The sequence below is a fragment of the Akebia trifoliata genome, chromosome 6 (assembly GCF_017979445.1).
Source record: "Akebia trifoliata isolate Shusen 1 chromosome 6, ASM1797944v1, whole genome shotgun sequence".
NCBI lineage: Eukaryota > Viridiplantae > Streptophyta > Magnoliopsida > Ranunculales > Lardizabalaceae > Akebia > Akebia trifoliata.
The window spans coordinates 14,000,577-14,010,675 of NC_141380.1; positions in this window are offsets into that span (position 1 = coordinate 14,000,577).

The following is a 10,099-nucleotide window of genomic DNA, read 5'->3' on the forward strand; positions in this document are numbered from 1 at the left end:
TTTATCTGGCCACCCTTGCCAAAGCACACCTATATACCTTTCGATACGTGGTGACTTAGTTTGATATACCATATAGGTGATAATCTAAAACATCAACCCACTTCTCTGAAGCCAAAAACAGCCAGTTTGATCTCCAGTTGAGAGGTGGCGCACGATGCTGAGCAAGGGCCCACTTAAATACCTCTCGTCTAGAATAGACGTAGTCTATCCCCCTCGTACAGTAGGGTACATCTAGGCAAGATCTCGCTTAGGCACTGGTTTTGACGAAGAAGTGCAATTGATATACTTAGATTATCTTTTACATACCTATGGGTACGAGTCAAGAGTTGTAGCTTTCATAAATGGTTTGGCATCCCACGAGGGGACCGACCACGTACTAGTACTACGTTGACAATCGGGACATGTGACTGTGTGACTCACAATAGGTAAAAGACTCAGGTCGCTCCAGCCTGGGTGCATCAATATATCTCTCAGAATCAACTGATCAGACGGTATTGATGCCCTAGTTTGATATACCCTAAGGTACGTGACTGGAGTTGTGGTTTTCATGAATGATGTCGCATCTCCGAAGAGATCGGGCCACGCACTAGTGCCATGTTGGTTATATAGGACGTGTAAGTGTGCAAAACAATAAACATGCATGTGGTGTGTGCAAAACAGGGTGGGGTGTGCCCGGGGCCTTTTTCAACCATATGGGCCCATGGGCCAGATTATGTCATCACATATGGATATCAAATGAATATTGATCAAGAAAATAATACAAAACCCATCACATCGAAATTAAGATGAAAGCAAACACATCACAAATATATCTGTAGAGATCATGGCACATTATATGGGCATATAACACAAATAATAATTAATCTGATCCAACATTAAAAAGGCCCACAAATTTGTTGTCTATGGTCCAATCAAGGGTTACTTTATCCAAAATAAATCGAGATTCCAATAGATGTTACATTGATGATAGAATGACAATGGTTGAGATGAGCTCACTCTCAGGAACATTAATTGTGCTAACATTAGATAAATTCAGATTTTTTGTGAATTAGGAAAATACAATCCGAACTTGCATCGATAATATCTAAGGCTCCCGATAACGAAATCAAGTGAACTCAAGTTCTAAATTAATCTACTCGATGAAATCTACATTTTATTAATAGGTGCCTAGACTTAGTTCTCACTAGAATGTTCTGTAAAAACGTTTTAACATTGCTGTCCCAACCTTCATTCAGAAACAATTTCAGATTTACAGATTGAACTTGCATCGATGATATCTAAGGCTTCCGATAACGAAATTAAGTGAACTCAGGTTCTAAATTAATCTACTCGATGAGATCTACGTTTTATTAAAGGTTCCCAGACTTAATTCTCAATAGAATATTCTGTAAAAACGTTTTAACATTGTTGTCCCAACCTTCATTCAGCAACAATTCCAGATTTACAGATTGAACTTGCATCGATGATATCTAAGGCTTTCGATAACGAAATTGAGTGAACTCAAGTTCTAAATTAATCTACTCGATGAGATCTATGTTTTATTAAAGGTTTCTAGACTTAATTCTCATTAGAATGTTTTATAAAAATGTTTTAACATTACTGTCCCAACCTTCATCATTCCATCATTTTCATATGTCAATTTGAATCTTTCATTATTTAGGGGTCATCAAAAAGTGATCCTTAATTGGAAAAAAAATATGCAATACCCAAAATCATTTACAATCAAGTCACAAAAATAAATAAACATAAATAAATAAATAAAATAAATCGAACTAAATAATTAAAAAAAACTAAGTCATCTTGACAATGCTCCCATACTTGGGATTTTTCAAGTTTGATCTTCAATAGTCCCCAGTAGAGTCGCCACTGAAAGCGCCCTCGATCCGCGGGGTGCGCGAATCCGCTTTTACCCTTAAGGTTTGGGAGTCGCCACCTAGTTATTACGGTCTAGGAACTAAACTGACTCTAAAATGGATAAAAAACTAATCTACTACAGAAAAATTGAATCCGGGGATCACATTACGGGGTTGGAAGGTGTTAGGCACCAACCCCGCCCGGCCAATGCCGGTCTCTACTTATCGCAAATAAGACTACATTGCTAATGACAAAACCTAGATAAAAATAAAACAGAAATATTACCTTCGATACGCAAAGGTTCTATTCCCTCAAATCTGGTGAAACTGCTCCTTGTACCGTACTCCTTGCTTTGTTCTGTCTCCGGATCTGATTTCTGATCTCCGAGGCAAGGTATCTCCTTCTTGGATTGGATTCTTCGAATTTTTTATAGATTTTGGGGTGTTTTTGAAAGGCTTTTAGGTGTTTTTTAGGCTAAAATCAAAGCATGGGTGTTAGGTAAAGAGTTGGGACTTCAAAATTAGGATTTTTGGGAGGTTGTGGAGGCTTCTTCACCTACTTTTTCTAGGGTTTTTTCTTTGATACGAAAATAGAGTGTGGAGGCTCCTATTTATAAAGTTTTTAGAAGCATTAGGGTTTGATTATGGTTTCTTTTAGAGTTTTAATTAGGGTTTTGACTTTGGTCTTATGAGATGGACTTAGTCTTTAGGATTTTAATTTAGGGTTTTGACTTTAGTCTTATGAGATTGACTTGATTAGTTTAGATTAGGGTTTTGATTTAGGATTTTGACTTTAGTCTTATGAGATTGACTTGATTAGTTTAGATTAGGGTTTTGATTTAGGGTTTTGACTTTAGTCTTATGAGATTGACTTTAATATTTGACTTTAGTCTTTCTTGGTTGGCTTTTAATATCTTGACTTTAGTCTTACTTGATTGACTTTAGTCTTACTTGATTGACTTTAATGTTTCACTTTACATTATTTAATGATTTGTTTATTAATTTTAAAATTTTTAATTATTAAAGTTGTAAAATTACCGTTTTACCCTCGGAGAGGATTTTTTACGTTTTAAGTCATTTTTCAATGTTTCAGGATGTTTTGGAATCAGTTTTTCGTAAGGAATTCAATGGGAATGTCAGTTTTTGTCATTCATGAAATTTTTTGTGTGAAATGGTCGTGAATTTTATGAGGGGTATTTTCGTAATTTTGTCGAATTCTGTGAAAATTGGCGAAATGATTTATTTGATTTCGATTTGTTGTTTTATGTGTTTGAATGAGTTTTCCTAATCGTAACGTAGGCTCTAGGATTATTTTGATGTTAGGGGTATTTTGATAATTTGGTCATTTTTAGTGATTTTTATTGTGAAGTTTCTTTTTGGTCTGCAAGATGATGATTTCTATGTTTCTGGGGTCCTATTTTTCTAGCGTAGCGTGGTTTCTAAAGTTTTGTCAGTTCGAGATACCTCATCCGGATTTCTGAAACATATCTGGTAACAAAATAAAGTATTGGAATAGACATCCATCATTGGGAATCGTTGCTATCAGGTTGACGAGTTGATTAATCAGGCGAATGCAAAAATGGGGTGTTTACAGTATGCTTTGTCTATTTTTATTTGTGGATAATGAGGTCTAGATTCCCAGTTTTGGGTCGAAAAGTGATGTGTCTGTAGCATTTTTTCGTCTGATGTTATGTTACCCAAAAATCAGTATTGAATGGATGTATTACACTAATATTCATTACTGATCTCATAATTGAGTTCTTGCTACTGTGTGGTGTTGTAGTTGTTAGCATTTAACTTTTTATTCAACCATATACTGGTTGCTTTTAACTTTCATTAGATGTCATGTTACCCAAAAATCAATATTGAATGAATCTATTACACTAATATTCATTACTGATTTCACAACTAAGTTCTTGCTACTGTGTGATGTTGTAGCTGTTAGCATTTAACTTTTTATTCAACCATATAGATTTGCTAAAGTCAAAAATGTATCTGTACGAATACATCCAGTTTTAGTCTCTCTCTGATTTGCCAACTACGTTATAAACAGTCCCATGGTGATTAACTTGTGGATCCTCATACTGTATTTCTATCTTTGCCTATTGACAATATCCAGAGATATGGGCCCTTGATGAGAAGGATCCATTCATGCCATCTAAAGGGGCCCTTGATGAGACTAGTAGGGTAACCTTTCTCTTTCTCTCTTCCACAATTTGTTGTTTTTACTTCTCATTTGTTTTGATTTTTCTTATTTTAAAAAAAATGGGTAATGTTGGGAAAAATAAATTGTTATATATTTTTGGGGTAACCCATTTTGAAAATTTTAATTTAAATTTGGTCCTTAAGGGGATCTGAATTATTTTGATTGTTTGTGATTTAGGTGGATCTAGTGGGAGGATACCATGATGCAGGGGACAATGTGAAGTTTGGACTACCCATGGCCTTCACTATGACCATGATGTCACGGAGCATAGTTGAGTATGGAAAACAAATGGTTGCAAGTGGTGAGCTTAGTAATGCCATGGAAGTTGTTAAATGGGGGACTGATTACCTCATTAAAACTCATCATCAACCTAATGTCTTGTATGGTGAGGTAGGTTTCTCTCACAATTCATTTACAAACACTCTTGTATAAAGAGACCAATTGAGTGAACATATATATAAAAAAATTCCATTAATCTAATGTAGTCGACATTAATTAGCTTTTCCATGATGAGTTTGTTTTTTTTATTTTATTTCTATTTTATTTTTCAAATTTAGTCTCTCATCCCGTACGTTTAAATGGTTTTTGCTTTGTTAATAGGCTATATACCCTTCTAATTACAGGTTTTCTGACATTGTTAGTTCTTTTCTGCAAAGGGCCAAGAAGCTGTAGATACAGCTCTTAAAACTGATTTGGTTATTTTAAACACTATTGTTGCTGGAAAGTGGTTGGATGTTGTTCTCAAGGAAGATATTCCTCGTGTCCTTCCAAAAGTTTTGTGGTGGATTCATGAAATGCGAAGGCATTACTTCATACAGTTCGATGTATTACATTTTCCATCTGTCCAATCAGATTGGCCCCAAAGTAAAAGATATCCCACGCTTTAACATGCTTTGTATTACTAGAGAGGATGGACTATTGCAGCCTCATTGCAAGTCTACCGTGTTGTTTGTAATAAATAGTTGGATTTCGAGTTCTCAATGTGATTCGTTGTTCACTAATGAGGATCATCAGGAACTCGGTCCTTCTAAAATAATAGTTTTTGAATCTTCTCCTTGTGTAATCATAGTTTCCATGGTTGATTATTTTAGATCCAATATAATATAAGCTAATACATTCATATGAGAGCCTACCTGATTTGAATGCTTGTTTGTTTTTTTTTCCTAGTAATGCAAGGCCCCATATGGGAGTTTAGAAAAAAAAATTCAGCAAAATGGAAAATTTATTTTTGGGGTTTGCGTGATTCAGCAAATCTAATTAAGTAGAGGCTCATTAATCTAAATAACCAACATATTCTCATTTTTGGTTGCATGTCAGCTGCAATTCTTTTAGCAGAGGCTATTATATTGCCTAGTGGAGTTGATTTATCTCTTTTTCCCATTCTCATAAATGCTATGGGAAATCAAGAGATGCTTGTGCAGGTAAATTTTAAGTCCCATCCGTATCTAACCACATCATTGATGATGGAAGGATGCCATATGGATGAAAATGGAAGACCATACATCCCATTAAGCAAGAGACTGCTAGAACCTAGTTCATCACAATTTACAATTAGTTTTAGAAAAAGAAATGGGATTTAAATTGAGAACCAGAAATAGACAAGAAAGAAATGGGATTTAAATTGAGAACTAGAAATAAGTATCAAGGCCTTTCATATTACTGAGCCTTGATGCTGTCTAAAACCACACTTGTTTTTCTTTTCTTTTTTCTTCCTTTCATTCCATTTTACTCTACTTTGGACTTTCATCTTTTGAGAGTCTAACTCAACAATATACCACCCAATTCTTCACTAATGTTTTTGGGGAAGAAGGGTGTAAGGCAACATGTTCCCCCTTTCTGATCACAATTAGAAACTCCGGAAACGATGCAGCCACCAAGGCTGCATCTCGCCAAAGCCCGTGCACTGTTCATCACCTTCCTCCTCACTGCTAAAAAGAGTCTGGTCTAAGCGGTCAAGGCATGCTCCAGTGTTGTTATCTCCATCCTTGTCACATTTTTGTATGAAGATCTGGAAATTCACAATGTAAAATAATTACACACTCCCGCATTAATGTGAAACTGAAATTGAATGCCATCATTCAGTCACATGTATGTTATATATATATAACACTTCAGGTGAATGCCTTCCAAAATCTAACATTACAGAGCTTTAAAAGAAAAGAATTTGGTCTTAAGTTAAGAAATGGAATTGATTAAAGATCTGATAGAAATTTACATTTAGGACTAACAGTGTAATCCAATTCATGTTTGGCAAACTCAAACACCAATTTACTTATTACAGAACAATCTGTTTGCTCAGCAAAACCATACAGAAGTACCCCAAAGCTCCTTCATACCAGAGTTATCTAGACTCAAAACATTGAATGTATGTTAAGTTGGAGATTTGAGGATTCACTCAAGACACGTCATGCACAAACCCAATGTTGTTAAGTTAATAAAAATAAAAAAATAAAAATTCTATTTGAAATGCATTTTCACAAGTTTGAGGGGGGGGCTTTAGCAAATTTCAGTCACCTTGACATGCCCTGAGAATTCATTCAAATCATAAAACAGAATGAACAGTGTTTGGATAGTCTATATAAATTCAATGTACACAGCTTGTTATTCTGTCATGGGTTTGATCGAAACTTAGACTTAGAGCTTGTTGTGTGTTTTGTGTACAAAGAGCTTATGGTTGGAACTTCGGCATGAAAAGAAACAATAGCATAAAGGGGTTGAAAGTTTGTGTTCCCAACGAACTAGAAGAGAGCCCGTTTGAGGTTGTAGAGAGTGTACTTAAGAGCCTTGGTTCAATTCTCTTGCTTGTTGAAGCTCTGAGTGAAGGTATAGTTTCCCACTCTATCATTCTCAATCCTACGAGATTAGCGCTTGATGATCAAAAACATATATAACAGAAATAGTTCAAAGATGGTTTCGAATCAGCATTTCTCAAACCAAAACACATTTCTATATCTATTTTACTTGTCACTCAACCCAAACAAATTTGCACCACTATAAAATTCAGATACTATTGAATGATTGTCTCAATAAAATAGAGCAAACTTACTTACAAGGAAGCTTGAAACATTTTTCTGGTGGTATGTTATTTTCTTGATCCTTAGAATTTGCAAAATCAACAAATTATTTTAGACATATCAAGAACAACGTCATAGCTTTGTCGTAGCGAGTGCTCCAAAATAGGTTCACGGGACCAAATCTGGGGAAAAAAAATCAATCCCCTAAACTAGTTATAGATAAATAAATAATTCCGAATTTTGTCTTCATAAAATCGGAAATCAAATCACAATAAATAAAATCGAAAATCAAATCACAATAATTTCGGATTTTTTTGTCTTTATGAATGAAAATATTTTTCATATTCACAGAATAATTCCATACAGTATTTGAGAAATTTCCTAAAAAAAAAAAATGAAGAAAACTTACAGTTCTGTCAACTACAAAGAGATTTGCAGCGATGTTGCAGCCGTTTGTGTTCGTGAGATGGAGTTGCAGGGAGGAATAACAGCCGTTCATGTTCATGCGAGAGGGAATGAGAGAGTGAGAGTGAGAGTTTTAGCGTTCATGTTTCAAGCAAGAACGAGAACGAGAGAGAATGAGAGAGAGGGTTCGATAGAATTCTCTGTTCGTTATATTGATCGGGATTTAAGAGAAAGAGGCAGCGAGAGTGAGAGAGTGAGTGAGATTGTGAAAGAGAGAGAGCGGGAAAGAATAAGAGAGTGAGAGCGAGAACGAGAACGAGAATGAGTGAGAAGAGAGATTGAAGTTTGAAGAGAGAGTTCGAATAGAACTCTCTGTTATGTTATGTGGGGTTTAAAGAGAAGATGGTGTTTTTACTAATATATATATATATATATATATATTATATATATATATATATAATATATTATATATATATATATATATATATATATATATATTGAGGGATGGCGTTATAATATATATAAATTCGATGTTTAAGTTAAATTGCACCGAGATTTAATTGCGTCCGTCAGATCGCGTTATATGGAACGGTCCACAAAAGTTTGCTAAAGTGTAGGGTAAACCATGAGGCAGCGAACGAGACCCATATATACATATATATATATATATATATATATATAGGGTGGGGTTTCGTAGACACATAAAGCTATTCATGAAGCTACAACATTTTTGTTTTATATGGGCAAAAATGTTCGGAATGGGCTGATTTTTTGTGGGGATGATCTCTGTGGTGAGGGGATCATCCTTGCAAAAAAGCATTTCATTCCAAAACTTCTAACCCCATAAAAATTGATTTACAAAAATTGGACGGTCTAAAATTTTTCAACTTGTAAACGTGGGGCTAGAAGTTTCATAATGGGCTGATTTTTGGCAAGGATGATCTCCTCACCATAGAGATCATCCTCACAAAAAATCAACCCATTCCAAACATTTTGCCCATATAAGACAAAACACGTTGTAGCTTTATAAGTAGCTTTATGTGTATACGGATCCTAATCCATATAGATATATATTAAAAATAAATAAGAAATTAACAATATAAGATTGAGAATAGATATCCAGTTTCCTACCATGCAACTGTGACTATTTGACCTAAAAAAATAACAGAACTTAGAGCCTCTACGCCAACAAAATTTAAATAAACATGCAATAAATTATTATCCTTAGATATCCCTTCACCAACCTACATACAACATTACAATGTAAAATGCAGACATCACATCTCGGGTGTGATTCTTACATTTTACCGTTTCATCCCTTTTTTTTTTTCAATTTTCGTAATTCTCAATTTGTCGAACAAAATATTCATTTTCTGATATTCATCAACTCAATATGAGTTCATTGAATATTAAATCATTTTTTCCCAATTATGAAATTCATTTTTATCAATAGCATTGAAAAATTATAAAACTTATATCAAAATAGGATCCGAGCAATGCACAGAACCCAACTGGCAAAGATAACCCGGTAAAATATCCTACCCACATATAATTTGTTAAAAAATATAATTAAACATCTCAAATATGCAAGTTTTAGTATGAATTTGAAATAAGTAAAAAAATTATACAATTTTTAAACCCAATACAAATTTTTGATAAAAATCCTAAATGCAGTTTTCACAATCTACGGTTATCAATAGAAATTGAGAGTCCTTACAATCTCTGTGCAATAGAATCGAAATGTGTGCACGGAAATCAAGATGATCAACATGAAAATTGAGATGAATCAAATTTCGATACGGTTGATTTTTAAATTTGATCTGGTAGTTTTGAAGATCTTGATGCCGTCGTCCTTTCTCCCTTTTACGACGGATGACGGTTTGACCCCAAAACAGATGAAATTCGAGGTCGAAGTTATGAAACTCCTGTGTATATATACGACTGATTTTTGATGATATAAGGTGAAATAGAAGAGGAAACAAGAAGAAATTGGGTGGGTTTTATAGATGTTAAGGCTGTGAACCTTTTTTTCTTTCTGCGGCGGAAGTCAACGACGACCTGTTCGCAATGGATCTGAGTTTGAAAATTTGAAAAAAATAATTTTTAAAAAAAAAAATCCGTTGGCTAGTTTTGGGTTGTTTAAAACGAAGATGAATAATAAAAAAATTTAAAAAATTTATTTATATAAAATTTTGGGACAATTTCGATATTTTGCCTATTGTTTCGTTCGACGATAATTTGACCGTTCGGGCTCCAAAATTAATGAGTGAATACTTTATTTTGTATAATTTTTTATTTTGGATTTAATGGTGTAGTTAAATTCTACAAATTATGTCTCTAGAAAAAATTTACTTTTTTTTGACTCAATGGGATCCTAAAATTGACGTTGTTTTCGTTTTTTTTTACGATATTTTGACTTTTTGAAATAAAAGAATGACAAATAAATAGTCCATTTTCTATAATTTTTCGTTACGAACTCAATGGTATGATTGAATCTTAACAATTCTTACTCTAACAAAAAGTCATTATTTTAGTTTGGTTCGACTTGGTAATTGATGATTTTGTAATTTTTCTGTTCGAACTCTCATTTGAGCGTGCTTACAGGCTAAAGTATATTTTTC